This window comes from Ictidomys tridecemlineatus, unplaced genomic scaffold (assembly GCF_052094955.1).
Source record: "Ictidomys tridecemlineatus isolate mIctTri1 unplaced genomic scaffold, mIctTri1.hap1 Scaffold_51, whole genome shotgun sequence".
Taxonomy (NCBI): Eukaryota; Metazoa; Chordata; class Mammalia; order Rodentia; family Sciuridae; genus Ictidomys; species Ictidomys tridecemlineatus.
This window is the reverse complement of record NW_027523338.1, coordinates 625,033-639,464: the sequence shown is the minus strand read 5'-3', so window position 1 is coordinate 639,464 and position 14,432 is coordinate 625,033. Positions and strand designations below refer to the sequence as shown.

The 14,432-nt window shown below is 34.7% G+C and overlaps 1 pseudogene; it reads left to right on the top strand.

The window, feature by feature from the left end:
- The first annotated feature begins 2,754 nt into the window (after window positions 1-2,754).
- LOC144373831 (geminin coiled-coil domain-containing protein 1-like) lies at window positions 2,755-12,822 on the top strand (annotated as a pseudogene).
- The last annotated feature ends 1,610 nt before the right edge of the window (window positions 12,823-14,432 follow it).

Sequence of the window (14,432 nt, the reverse complement as noted above, 5' to 3'; positions counted from 1 at the left end):
ATCATGGAGTTAAACAAAATAATATTCCATATGCCAACCTATTTATCTCCTGACAAATCTCTACTCACTCTCTAACCTTCTCTGTGGGCAGACTTGTTTTTTGTGCAAAATAAGAGGTCCAATTACCTCTTATTTTGTTATATCTTTGCTCTGACAGGAGGTGGTACCCTGATTCAACCACTGGGCTGTTTGGAGCCACATTCCCTTTAATGCTATTGCTTTAGGCACAACACAAAAGGCAGTTTTAACTAATCTTATTATTTGCAGGAAATAAACATCTATGTGGGTTACATTGACATCACTAAGAAATGTGAACCTCCTTCTTTCATAAATGTGGATAAATAAGTGCCAAAGTGTTTCCCATTATGGTTTACAGGATGCAGGTTTCAATATACTAGTCATCATCATAGTAGTATTAATTAAGTTTATACCTTAGTAGTGGATGTTAAGTAAGATGTCATGCATAAATCAAATCTTAATAATTAGTTTTTTCCCTTAGTTTTTGATTTGAGAATAGATTTATTATCTTATTTATGTTTAATTGTCAATAGCTCTTTGCTGTTTAGGGGTTCTCCACCATCATGTATACTGCCAGCCTACCAAGCTAAAGTATTAATGATTTGCCAAATATTGTTGTGCTTAAAACCAATCAAAAACTTCTTAAAATTATGTCTTACCCTCAGAAAAAAAAAACCCTGTTTTATAAATGTAGCATTCTTTTTCAGTTACTTTAATAAACAAGACACAGGAGCACATGTGTGTTCAAAGGCAGAGTCCCTCACCCCTAATAGTAAAAAGAGATACTATCCAATATTTAGTCAACAAATTAGGAAATAATTAAGTATTAATAAAAATGGCTGGTTTTTAAAATAACTTCTAATGTATGTATTACTATGCTAATTTCCCAAATAAGATAAGAGGCTTAAGATAACCCCAAGTGACTCAATCATAGCATACCCCAAGCTGAAATCTGGGTATATTTTGATGCAAAGCTTATAGTCCTTTTTTCATACCATGTTTAGTCAATTACCTACTTTGTATCATTTTTGGAGCCAAAAGAAAATCTATCTTGCAGAAGCTCCTGTGTCATTTGTGAAAGTTTCCGAAAACACAACTCCATCCTCCTTTTTCTGTCCCTGCTGCTCATCACAAAATGAATGAGGGTTTTGCCAAACAGATTGTGTTGCTGGCAGGACTAAAAGCATGAAGAGTTCTTTGCCTTGAAAAAGATCACTGATTCTTACGAATTAAATGCATTTTGATACGTTCTCCTTACCCATCATCTCAGTGCCTTACAGCCATTACATCTTTTTTTTCTTGTTACAGTTAGAGCAGAGATGGACCAGTCCTTCATGTCACATACTGAAATGAGTCAGTGTTGACTGATACAGTTCATCCACATTGCAGGCAGGGATTCCCAAAACTACTACTATTAATCTGAAAGTGTTTTTCAAATAAATGTCATTGAAGCAGGAGAAAAGGACTCCACGAAGAGAAGCAGCTTCCCCCTCCTTTCCTTTCTTAATTTTGGATATACAGTACTTAATTAAGATCCATTATGTCCTAGTCATTTTGCTGAGTGCTAAGGGTCATGAGTAGAGTGCAAAGAAGAATGAAGAAAGGTCAGAGCCAGAGTAGAGAAAGGGATGTGCAAGTCAGAATCAGACGTTATTTTCAGTTCCTACACCTGTCTTGAAATACAGTAACATTGGGTATAGGGCTTCAACATATGACTTATGGGTAACACAACCCAGTCCATAATAATGCCCATTGATCAACAGCAATAACATGCAATAGAGAGAAGTTAAAGTCAAATACCATAAGTATACTAGTTAGTCAGAGGTTCAAATCCAAAGCCTGCCACTTCCCAATTGTGTTAACATTGGTGAGTTTTCTTAACCTTAGTGCTTCCTTCCTTTGTGGATGTAACAAGGACAATAAGTATCCTTTCTCCTATGGCTATCATCAAGTATTTTATATCTAATTAGAATATAAATTGAAATGAGAAGCTACTATTAGTTGTAGATAAATAGTTTCAAAGATGTTGTTACTCTTCTTTCTATGGTAGGCATAGTATTTGAGGAATTGTGAGAATCAAAAGTAAGAGAAAAGACAGGAAATTAAATGCTTACACTATTTTTTCTTAATGAATTTATTTTATATAAATATAGTTGTGAGGCTAGGCTTACACAGAGAAAGATGCTTTAGATTTCAGAAATGTGTAGCTTAATTCATTCTTTAAAACAAATCTTTACTGAGCATTTATTATGTGTCAGAAATTGTGCCAGGCATTTTGGAAACAGCAGTGAGCAGAAATCACTATTCTTGGGGAATTTATATTCTAGAATTGAAATGTCACCTCCACTTCCGGAATTGGGCAAAATAAGGTCCATCAAATAAGGAAAATAAATTAATTAAAATAAATTTACAACATAATACAAGTTGGCATTAAATTGTGATCATGTGGTCAAAAGATAGATAGGCATAATACTAGCTCTGGGGCTGTAGGACTGGCTTCCACAAGTGCCACCCCATCCCTGAAATACAGGTTTGAGACCTTGCCATCCCTCACCATAGCCCAAGCAGACTTTCCTCCCCTCCCTGCCCTGCTGCGCATGTGGTGCAGGAGGAAGCGCTGGCCTTAGGGTCCCTCAGGGATGCGCTGCCACCTCCAGCCTCTGACGTCCTGCGCCAGGTGCACAGCCAGCGTGCATAGGCGCGTGGGTTTTGAAGCCACGCAGCATACCCTGTAGCCAAGAGCAGGCAGGGAGCCCGACCTGCAGGTCCCAGATCCTGCTGTCGTGGTCCCTGGAGTGCAAGTGACTCTGGCTTCACATGGTGTCTGCAAGCTCACGTCACCTGTTTGATAGCCTCCCACCAAATCAGAGGGCAGCGCTCACCAGGAGCCCCAAGTGTCACCGGCTCCCCCGCAGATTAGAACTCGCCTCTCATAGTTCCTCCCTTCATTCCATTTAAAGCTCCCACTGGCTTTAAGAAAAAGTTAAGTGTGAGCTCAGTTTCTTCAGCGCTTTCTTCCACTGCAAGATGGTAAGTGAGGAACTGGCATTTGCTAGTCCTCTGGCAAAACCTGGGGCTCTGAAAGCTAACAAACTTTGCACTGAGAATTTATTCCATTTTTGGAGCAAGCTTTCTTTGCTATCTACCAATTAAAATAGATCCTCTCCTCTCTTCTTTTTATTATCATCTGTCTTCTCTCTCTTCCTCCCTTCCTTTCCCTCTGCCTTTCTCCCTGTTATTTTTATTCTTCATATTTCCCCAAAATTTCACCTATTCACCTTCACTTACTATTCATTCTTCCTCTTATTCCAGATTATGCACATATTTGCAAACACTTGGAGTTGAACTACTGTAAGAGTATTTGGGGTTTGTTTTCTTCTCAGGTGTCAATTGCCTAATAGTTTAACTTGGATTCGAATAATAACCTCAAGGAATGAATCTGCAAACATGCTTTTAAAATGAAAACAAGAAAAATAGCTTTTGATAAACTTCTGGCTTAACTTCTTTGGTCTGCACTCCCCAAGCTGCATTTGCTTCTGAACTGTGTATTTTTTTTCTTTTCTAAGACTTAACTCACTGGGAACATTAACAAAGTGTGACTTAATTGACTCATTTTCCCCTCTTCTGTTTATGTTATGACCAAGAAAGTACTCAAGCCAACAAAAGATTTGTAGCAGTCAAACAGAGTTTATCTAAACCTAGGCTCTGCTGGAATAAATGGCTTTTACCTGATTAAACATTGACAAATAATTAGGAATGGACTGTTGTACAAATTAACCTAGGAAGGCTGCATACTTATCCTTGTTTGGAGATTTGAAAAGAGTGTTTGTTTGAGGTTTGAGAAGTGGCAGGCAGGAAGGTACTCCCTGGATCAGAACACAGTGAGAACACACGTCAGGCAGTTAGTGGTGGCAGGATAACTTTGCAAGGACATTGAGCCCTAGTGATGGAGATATCTAGAGCTTGCAGTCTTTGCTCATTTCTTTCAGCTTTTAAATGTTTACTTGGAGTGATGTTACGTTCCTCTGACTGGAGCTGGGGCAAAGTTTATTTAATTACCTACAAGGAACAAAGTTTATTTAATTATCTATAGAACAGAGATAGAGAGAACATATGCACTTATGTCTATATATGCATATGTCTATATGTATGTATATTATACAAGTATGTATATGTATGCACATAACTATATGTATGTGTATGTATATATATGCATATGCACATATATACATTATATATATAATATATATATATATATATATATATATTTGCATATACATTATACACAGCATGAGTTTGTGTGTATCTCTATTCAGATTCCCATAAGATCCAACAGAATGTTAGTTTGGAGGAGAAGAGGAAGGGAAGCATAAGACAATTATTGATTCAGAGGTTAGTCTATAAGATGCCATATTCTGCTTTTTCATCCTTTTTAATGGGTTCTTTGTCTTCCAAGGTGATTAGAAATAGAAATATAATTAAGATAGTTCTGACTGGCTTATTTGGTGAGCTAGGCATTACAAAGGAAAATATAAATATGATTCATCCAGTAGTAGTCTATTCGTTGTTCAAGGACCTGTGGAAATGTTAGGAAAGTCATAGGAGCTGATTCCTTTTTAGTTATTATAATTAAACCACTCAAAATTTAATCTGGATCTAAATTTAACACCTTCACTGTTTCTTGATTAACTGTATGTAATTTCTGTGTGTTTCTCCCACCCTTCTCTCCGTCCACATCTGCATCGCCCAATCTTCTGGGAAACCCACCTCCACCCCAACTCCTTATACTGAATTTCACAGAACACCATTCTGCCTTGCCAAGACCAGTATTTTGCAGGAGACAAGAGTTATAATTGCCTGTATTCCACTACACCGTCAGAAACTAGTGTTGACGTTTCCACGGAGACTTGGATCTCTTTCTGGGCTGCTGGTCTCCTGGACAACAGTGAGCCCCAACAAGCACCACAGGCACAGGGTAAGTTCTGCTCTTCTGCTTTAGTGGTAGACCTGGAGCCCTTTTCAAGCAATGTGGCTGCAATGCATCATGGTCTGGGACTCTGGAAAAGGGATGTTATAAAAAATTTAAGTTAGTCCAAAGAGTCTTGAATTTTACAACCTTAACTTCTGCTATTTTGTACTTGCCAAATAGTGAAAATGGGATTATTCCTCTTTCTTGCTGGACAACACGTGTTTCTCCCTCTAATGTATAGTACTTGGAGATTCCCAACTCACTGAAAGAACTTTTCTGGGTCATATTTTATAAACAACATCCTAGTAGAATGTTTTGGAGTCAAGATACTAGTTATAACATTTCTTTTGAAATTCAGGAAAATTTCCCAAGTATGATAAAGAAACAAGAATGAATAACTTCATCTTTTATTTCATAGAGGAGATTCTATAGACAATGCCTTGTAAGTAGAAACAATTATTCTCTTACACACACACACACACACACAAACACACACACACAAGCACTCACATAGGATTTCAAAGTGGGAGGGAAGTATACCATTGATGGAAAATTATGAATGGTATTAATCTTGACTTGAAGGTTAGTGAACATTTTTATAAAATTAAGTGAATTTCTGTATAAATAGTCAAATTTCTCTAAAAATTTTCAGATATCTTAGAATTAAATACCTATACTATAGTTTGCCATATGCTCCTTTGGTGGACACAGGGGTTAAGGAAAGGCACACAAAAATGAAAACCTAAAAATGTTGAAGCACACTTACATATTATGGATAAAGTTGTTCAGTTTTACTTTTTCACTATAAGCAACAGCAAAGACAAAATGCCCAAAATATGAACCCAAACTGTTTACAAAATTGAATTCCTGTTTTCTTACTCACTACTCTATTTTAATAAAAAATTCTTCAGTAACAGCAGTTTAAGAAGAACAGGGAAAGAGTCAGAATGGTATTAATGAGATGGAATAAAGTAAAAAAAAACAATTAAGCATGCCCAAATGCTTTGGATTTACAGGCATAGCTTCCTGTCAAATATGAAAAAAAAATCTTTGTAAAAGCATAAAAAATATACAGATGAAAACAGTTAAAACAGAGAAGGTAGAATTTTGCAATTTTTTATCATGGTCTTCAGAGAAACAAGGTGCAAATTATTTAAAAGTAGACATTGCTACTAAATCAAATTCTGAATTCTATTCATTAGATTTAACAGGTAGGCAGACAGAAAAGGAAATAATAGCATCAAAAATATTATTAGATTATCAAGCCAAACACTATATTATTAATGTTGAAGTTTAGAAAAATAAAATAAAAATTACAAAAAAGATAGTGGGATTGCAATATTATGCCTAGTGGAAGGAAAAGGTTAATAAACATTTGAATGAATTAATGATGCAGCTGAGAGAGTCTTTATTAATTTAACCAACAAGAATATACATACAAAGAGAAGAATATGACCACTTAGTTCCAAAAAGAAAAAAAAAATCCCACCTCTTTAACCACTTTGGCATAGGTTGTATAAATATTTGTCTGTCACAGCTTGCATCCTTCTTCTGAAAGCTTTAAATATTTTGTTCTAGTGTGAGGAAGCAAGAGCTATTTTTAGAAAGGTAACTGAACCTATTGCACTTTGGGAATGGTTTGGTGAGTTCATTGCACATAAGTCAAAAGTGTGTTTTCTATGCTATCCATTTTGTATTTTCTCATAGATTCATCTTCTAATTCGAGTTTTCCTATTCTGGACTCATGTTCCTGGGAAGAAGCTCAGCTTTCCTCACAGCTCTACAGAAATAAACAGGTATGTGTGGATAGTTAGAACATTGAGACTGGCCATACATCCTGCAGTCCATTCTCCACTTGCATCCTCCCTTAAGTTTATGCTGCTACTTTTTCCTCTTAAAATTCACATTAACTCACTTTAGAACTAAAATGAGCATATATCGAGAGAGAGAGAGAGAGAGAGAGGGGGGGGAAATAAAGAAGGAGGGAGAGAGAGAGAGATTGTTCATCTAACTCCTCTCTCTTTCTGTCTCAACCCCCCCATACACACACACTCATATACACAAATAACACTTGAGGAAGACATGAAGTCAGGCTCTGACTATATCACATTTTAGCTGTGTGACCTATCACATCCACCTTTTCCTCATCCATGAAATTGGAATATTTATGCGGCATATCTCAGAGGGCTAATGGAAAGACCAAATGGAATCATGTCAGTATTTTAAAATGATAAACATGGATAATTGCCTGGAGAATTAATGATGATGACAAAGGTTTTTATCCAAATATTGTTTCATTTTCCATATTTTGTTCTTATTTGTTCCCCAAAAATAATATGATCTACTGAACAAACAGGCAGATCAATCTGAATGTGGCGCAAGTCAACCATCTTTTCTTTCTTTCTTTCTTTCTTTCTTTCTTTCTTTCTTTCTTTCTTTCTTTCTTTCTTTCTTTCTTTCTTTCTTTCTTTCTTTCATGTGCAAGGAAGGAGTCCAGGTAAACCTTTCTAAACACCTTTTTTCTATATTTAAATAGTTGAATGCTGCTCATTTTCCTTTACACCTACCTGACTCCCTTGTGGTTAAAATTTTAAAAATCATGTAATACCCTCAAATACTTTGTAATGAATGAAAAATTCAGAGCACAAAACTGAACAATCATGTGGTAGGGGGTTGTTGATTTCAGTCTCAGAGGACGAGGACTCCCTGAAATTGTGTTCATAAAACAAACAGAATAATAATCAAGTTTAAGAAGGCTGAGGCACAGTGGCATTATTATAATGTTACAAAGTCAATACAGTGGAGCGACCTTCACCATTGTCTGCTTTTTGCAGCTCCAAGATACTCTGGTTCAGAAGGAAGAAGAACTTGCTAGGCTACATGAAAAGAATAATCATCTCAGACAATACCTGAATTCTACTTTGGTTAAATGTCTTGAAGAAAAGGCCAAGGTGTGTAATAATCTTTTTATAAGGTCAGGGCAGTGATTTAAGAAAGGAAACCATTAATGTAAAATTTCTTAATTAAAAGCAAGAAGTGTACTTAACAACAGGTCATGGGATATATGAGTAGAATGGATAACATTTCTTAAGGAAGTACATGACTTTCACTAGAACTTTTATGTATCATTTATTAGAAGTATCTAGATTGCAGATTCTATCCAGACATTATTACAAAAATAGTTTCTTATATATCAAAAGCTAGGGATTGCTGAGGAAACAGGTTGATCAAACGGAGAGTTAGGTGGAAATCAGAGATTTAAAAACTCAGTTGTTTTAATTATCTTCTTAATGTAGAAATTAAAGATTTAAAAACTCAGTTGTTTTAATTATTTTCTGGATTTAGGAAAATCATTCTCAATTAGAAATTTGGTTACCTGCAGCTACAAAAACTAAAAATCTGTGAAAAATCTCTCTCAATCTAAGATGCTGTGATGATAACTGGAGCTTAGTATCTTGAGCAGCAATTCAGTATATACAGTTACAATATTTTTTATTCACATTTTTCTTACACTATTAAATGAGCTATTTCGAACTCAAAGATAGCTTGCCTATAGTCTCTTTGTGTTCTTTTTTCTTTAGTTTTGTGTTTTTCCTAGTATGTGTTTGCTTCTATGACCAATTTTTACTTTACTCTTAGAGAAACTATTATTTGATATTATGTAATCTAAATTGATTATGTGTCTGCTGCTTATACTGAATCTAACAGTTGAGAGAAGAAAAGATACTAGATTTGACTACTTTACTGTATAGTAAGCTTTCATAAATAAAGGGCTAGCATTGGCTTCTAACTCTAGCCACCATTCCTTGAAAAAGACATTATTAAATTATTAAATGACATTAATTAGCTTTACCTTTCTTGACCTCAGTTCTCCAAGATTTAAAATAACAACTTTTTTCAAGGGATTGCTTTGAAAGTTAATGAAATAACATAAGGAATGTTGTATAGTGTTTAAACAAGAGTTCTGTCTATATTCAGATAACTTAGGTTTAATTCTAGGCTAAGGGATACTTAGCAAGTCACAAAAATGTCTGTGTCTTAGTTTCCTCATTAATGGAGATTTTAACAGTATCTATATCCAAAGAAATAGTGCATGTGATGAACTATTCATAAATTATATCAAATAATAATTTGTTTATTTTATCAGTGATAATTCAATAAACAATTGCTTTTATTGTCATTTTTGTAAAAATTATTACTTCTCTGATTTGAAATCTTCAAGACATGATCTGCTTTTTTCAAGTTTCAAACTGAGAGTAAGAAATGAATTCAGGTTCCTAAGAAATAAGATGTTATCATGGATTTTACTTTAGTAACAGACACTAATCTAATCCATTTTACTTGTATGTGAAAAAATATTAGAAATTTAACCTATTTTTCTAAAGAATGAGGGTAACTAGTAGATATTTAAAGGAAGTATAATTTTCAAATGTCACTTCTTCAGAAATTGTTGTCATCAGATGAGTTCTCCAAAGTGTGTGGAAAATTCAGAAAGGGGAAGAGGAAACACAAAGAGCAGGGATACTCTCCTGCTGAGATCCCCCATCCTAAAAATGCCAAGAGAAACCTCTCTTGTGAGTTTGCTAACTGTGAAAAACCACCTGGGCCCCATGGTGATCCCTGGGTGCTACAAACACTTGGATTGAAAGACCTCAACACCATTGATGACACCTCATCAGCTAACTACAGTGCCCTCTCCTCTCATCCCAGAATAGTGACTAGCACATACTCCCATTTTCCGAGTGATGCCATTGATTATGAAAATGTCCACAGAGAGGATGTGCCAATCAACTATGGAGGTTAAAGAACAAACCCCCTGCACAGCACTGCCAGCCATGGGGAAGACTTCCACTACTTTTCTCAACTTTCAAATCCCCCAACAGAGGTGCAAACACTTCCTTATCATCCAGCTGATGTGTCACCCAACAAGACAGAGATGACATTTTACACATCCTTGAGTCCTCACTGTAATGTCAAAACTCATTCTTTCCACCAGGAACAAGCCTTTGTGTGTAGAGATGAAGAAGGAGGCTGGAAGTTTACCTGGGTCCCTAAACAGCCTTAGTGACCCCTCTTGTATCACAGAGCACTGCCAGGAACTCTTTTACAAAGATCTCTCTTGCACTTGAACCTGACTATGTGGAGCATAGAAGCTATTGCCCAGACAATCTTTAGCCACTTTAAATGTTACTCTCAACTACCACTTAAATTTGTAGGGAATAGCTTCCAAGAATCCATATGAGAGGTATATGCTCTTCCTCCACCTGAACTTGACTAGTTTGCACATCAATGTCTGCTATCAACTTCTTCTCTTTGCCCTGTACTTGAGAAGGTGTTTTCCAATCTTTTGTAGATTTCTTCAAGAACTAGATATACTTTGCTTATCATGACCTGTTTAACACCTTTTGTTCTCTTATCAAGTAGTTTAAATATGTATGGTCTTCATTTCTCTCCCTCTTCTACATTTCTTTATTTCTGAAAATTGCCTTTAGAATGAGCCCTATTGTTGTTTCAACTACTTCCTCCTGGTTGTTTAAATTGCTAGAGGTAGGGTAAAATCAAGTGTCTGCCCATCACCACTGCTGAAGAAGTATTGTGGATATAAGTAACAGTATGTCCAGAGCAGCTTAAGAGTCAAGTGTTGCAGGATGGCTTTAGCAAAACATCTCTAAGACAGCTGCGACTCCACTGATAAGCAATACCACTGAAAAATGACAAAAGTTAAAAAGAATTATTACTTCAGAATGTCCCAATACCTGCTTCCATTGGTATCTGGCCATTGTTTCTTTAACTGACATAACTCAAAAATGATATTTTTGAGGAACTATTACACAACAAATCATCATCTTAAACTGCACAGATGCTGGCAAACTGATCACTAGCCCAGCACTGACAGTGTCACACTCATTCCTTCTGTCAGTCATGTATTCATGCAATTCACCTAAAATATCTACAGAATACCTCATGCTCACTTTGTGACAGGCATTGTAATTTAGAATGGTGATAAAATGTGAGCAGTTTGGGCCCTGTGCCCACATTCATGAGACCTAGAGCCATTCATCTGCTGTCATCCCTGAGAAAGCTATTTCCCTTGCGTGAAAATTCAATTTTTCCAGCTGTGGAATACAGGACTTGATTAGATAACTTCTAACATTCTATGAATGAAGGCTGGATCCTATCAGCTTTATTTTTATTTGGTCATTCAAGGCCGTTTTTCCCTTAGATAGGTACTGCATATGCTAGGTACGGTGAACTTTATTTGCAATGGAAAAAAATAGAAAAATAAATATGAGACATTTATAATGAGCATTAGAAATCATTTCTCTTATCACAGGATTCTTTTTTCCAGTATGAGCCCACTTTGCAGGTTGATTCAGTCTGTGTGAGAGTAACCTCTATCTAAAAAAAGATACATTTTAATTTGTAAGTAAATGTGAATAGATTGAATGCAAGCATGATATCAAAGATCTCTTCTTCCCTAAATTTTTTAAGAATATTTTTGGTAGTCTTAACTGTTTCCTTCCTTTCTATCCTTCAAGCTCTCTATTGTTCCCAGAATAAATTATGCATCAACGTCGGGCACCTATGCTTTTTTGGCAACATGATTAAATTCACCGGGTTGAAAGCCATCTCCATCTATCTCTTTCTATTCTCCTCTCAATACTTCACTTTGCACAATCAACTTCTTTGTGTGTGCTATTTGGAATTCTTTGTAACCAAGACATTTCTTTTGTGTTTGATCATTGCTTTATGTACATTGTGTAAGCAAATATCTATTTTATAAAACTTTATTACCTATAGTTTTCTTTATAATTCATGAAGGGGAATACAAATTAGTAATTAATATTATTCTCAGGAGTATTTTAAAACTAAGGAAGAGATAGAATACGTTCTACTCCCCCCATGCCCCCCAAACACAAAAGTGCCTTTTACATTCTTGTATCTATGCCTCTTGTGGGTGAAATTTATCTCTAGAATAACAAATTTAATTAGAATTGATTATACTTTGCTACACAAGGAATTGAGTAAGCAATGGAACTATTTAAAAACTCTTATACTCAAGCTGTAAAACAAAATTTACCAGTTAACACATATTTATTTTGCAATATCCTTGTGCCATGTTATATGTTAATTACCATGAGGAAACACCCAGGCTTCTCACAGTGCATTTGGTGCATAAAAAAGTCATCAAAAATATCAAAGCTTTTGAAAGCTTTTAAATAAAACTTGGTTTCAGCCTGGTTAAAGAAACTATAGGACATTTATGTGGCAAATTATGATTTCTTCTAACTCATATCATGAATGATAGTATGGAAGAAAATTACCAAATATGTTTGCAATTATATTTACAAACATTTGATATTCATTTGAATAATGTATACAAAATTATTTTGTTAATGTTTGAGAAATTGGAAATTCATTTCACTTAAATATATGTTCTAACTTTTATAGTTTTATCATGCATTTCCAGTATACCAGTTAATATTTTATTAAGATAAAGTGGGAAATGAAACTAAATACCTTTGTGATTATGATGAATAATTTTATATTGTGCATAACATTTTTAATAATGGACTTTTTTCTCCTGGATTTTTGTGACCACAATTTTTGAATCTCTTTTGTATGATATATGATATGGCCACATTAATATCCTCAGAATTTAATGGTTCCTTCTCTCCTCTAGGATACATTAATGATTTTTCCCATGTTAGGTGGCCTGAAGAGTCAAATGCCTTAGGAGTACAGCACTCTCTTACGTAATCTCACAGAAAAATTAGAATTCAATTTTTAAAAATTTGATGACACTTCCAATGTCTTCTGATACTCTTGAAACAATCCTGTGTCTTCCTAGTATCTGGAAAATATGGACAATTGGAAAGTCTCAATTCTATAGGTGATGTTTAATAAGTAGGATTACTTAAAATTGCAGTGATGTTAAACTATAATTTTGAAAAGATTAAAGGATGTGTATAAATAAAAAGACTTTAATGTACTTGATGTAATTGAAGAAAGCAGAATATGTTTTTAAATATGACAAATGGATTCAACGATAAATCGAAGTACCACAGGTATAGCAGAAAATATAGTTAGTACATTTACTGATAACTACTTTTATTTTGTACTAGGGATTGAATCCAGGCATGCTTGTCCACTAAGCCACATCCTTAGCCTTTTTAAAATATTTTGTTTAGAGACAGGATCATACTGAGTTGCTTAGGGCCTGGCTAATTTGCTGATGCTGGCTTTAAACTGCCTCAGCCTCGGGTGCCACTGGAATTACAAGTATGCACCTGACACTTGGCCATCCACTGATAACTTTTTAAATGTATAATTTTTTGCCTGTAAAGTTCAGGTATACAATTAGATATTTGTTTCAGTTTACCAAAAGATTCACATATGGTTAAATAGCAAATGCCTAATTTTAATTTTTTTAAATAAAACAACATATATTTGGTTTTCATGTTAGAAATTTATGGTATGATTATATTTATTAACAATTTTTTCATATTTTTATCTACCTTTTTGTTACATTAACATAAACATTCAATTTTAATCCTTATATTGGATATTCTGCAAATGTAAAATATAATTCAACACTTAATAATAAGCACTTAGATGATATGTTTCTTTTTGATTTTAACTTTTTTAAATTATGGAAGTCAATTTTGTAATGAACTTATGACTAATAAATAAATGACAAGTCATTTAATTTTATGTTCAGCCCTTAATTTGAAAACATGTTTTCAGTGAATGGAGCAATGAACTAAAAAAAAGGTTTTGTTTCTCCTATAAATCCTATGTCATAAAAATAACTGTATTTCAATTTACAAACGTGTGAGATAGTAGTATGATTAATAACTGAGGCAATTATTCAATAGATATAGCTGGTGTGAAGCTCTGCTGATGATATAAAGATGATGTTATATAAGAAGGTTATATGTATTAAAACTAACTTATGTATAAATGAGAGAAACAACTTCAACATGATTGATTAAAGCAAGGGTGTAATAGGCTCTCATAATGAAAACGTCCACAATGCAAGTATGAAATATGGTTGATTCTATATATCCAAAGCATACTGTCAAGAATCTGGTTTGGGATTTCAAGGGAGGTGGTATTTGGGGATGTATTCTTGAATGGTGATAAAATAAAAGCACACAAAAGTAATAACGAAACCAGCTCTGTGAGTTTGAAAAAGAAGCTACATCTCATAAAATATTTTCTATTTTTGGACATTATCCTTATTCTTCCAATTTATAATCCTGTTAAATGAGTAAAACTTGAGTTAAAGGTTCCAGACTGGTCTCACTTATGCCATGGAGAGTTGTAAACATATTGGATTATCTGCATGTGAGAATTATGAGCAGGATTTCCATAAGGCCATTATCTAGACTATGTTAACAGTAAAGGGGAGAAAATGCTTTGGGATTTGCATATCAGGCCA